Source organism: Corvus brachyrhynchos, unplaced genomic scaffold (assembly GCF_000691975.1).
Source record: "Corvus brachyrhynchos isolate BGI_N302 unplaced genomic scaffold, ASM69197v1 scaffold101, whole genome shotgun sequence".
NCBI classification, from domain to species: domain Eukaryota; kingdom Metazoa; phylum Chordata; class Aves; order Passeriformes; family Corvidae; genus Corvus; species Corvus brachyrhynchos.
In genome coordinates this window covers 11,489,925-11,490,967 of record NW_008237239.1, presented here as the reverse complement: position 1 = coordinate 11,490,967, position 1,043 = coordinate 11,489,925, and the positions used below count along the sequence as shown (strand labels likewise).

Genomic DNA, 1,043 nt, shown 5'->3' with positions numbered 1-1,043 from the left:
GCTGTAATGATCTGAGCTTTAGTCACTGTGAGACTGGCCCTCTGCAAAGCATTCACTTGGTGTTACAACCAGAGACAACTGAGCTCCAAAAGTGGGTGCAGACTGTGTCTACTTATTAAGTAAAGGGGCATGTGGAGAGCCCATTACTCAGTAATTGGTGCTCGCTGCCAGTTAGTGCAGGACTTCCAGGATTTGTATAGACCTTACAGCCCAGAATGGCCTGGGATTGTTCTTGCCTTATTTGCTGCCACTATAGTCAGCTGGTGGCTCTCTGCTTTGCAGAGCTACCAAAACCAGCTTGATCGGACTGAAAGGCACCTGGAAGTACAGGATGTCCCCAAGGAATTCCTCCAGAGGGACATGCAGGTCTGAGAGACTTTGTGGCTTAGGTTGTGTTCCAGTTTTGTGAGCTTGCAGGTTTCTTCCCCTGCCATGGAAAAGGGAAATGATGACTGGGACTTGTGGTAGATGATACAAATGCCTGCCTGATTGTGTAAAACCTTAAATAGCTTTTTAAAGATGAGGCCCTCAAGTGTCATGTGAGTCTTTAGATGAGACAAACTGCACTTTGGTACAGGGAGTCTGGAGAGACAGTGTGGGAAGTTTTTACAGAAAAGACTACATAGACATTTGACAAAAACAGAGGTCTGTGGGGTATGTGCCACTTGCAGCTTTGCCATGGGGAAACCCGTTCTCCGTGTCCCAGCTACTGCTGTTGCTCCCAAGGAAGCGGCTTGGTAATTCAGACAGGTGTCCACAGCCCCCGGACTGGCGGGCTCAAGCAGCCCACTCTGCTGCCCAGGAGCAGGTGGGCTCCAGGTATGCAAGGGGAAGAAAGGGGCTCTTCTCATATGCCTATTCCCTGCAACATTGTTTTTATTTATTTATTTATTTACAGCATTAGGCAGCATTAGCCCCAGAGGCTGACAAGGCGGTTGAATGTACGCAGACAAGCTGCTCTCCCCGGGCAGGAGGGCTCTGCCAACGCCTGTGAAGTGAAAACCTGTCTGCACCGCAGGTGAGAAAGCAAATAACGCAGGGTG

The 1,043-nt window shown here is 49.6% G+C and overlaps 1 long non-coding RNA gene across 3 annotated transcripts in view; it reads left to right on the top strand.

Moving 5' to 3' along the window:
• Positions 1 to 1,037, top strand: part of LOC108445596 — a 16,705-nt gene extending 15,668 nt beyond the window's left edge. For all 3 annotated transcript variants that reach the window (XR_001860523.1, XR_001860524.1, XR_001860522.1), the window contains one exon: positions 899 to 1,037. This is a non-coding gene — a long non-coding RNA (uncharacterized LOC108445596). The remainder of the gene's footprint in view (positions 1 to 898) is intronic.
• The last annotated feature ends 6 nt before the right edge of the window (positions 1,038 to 1,043 follow it).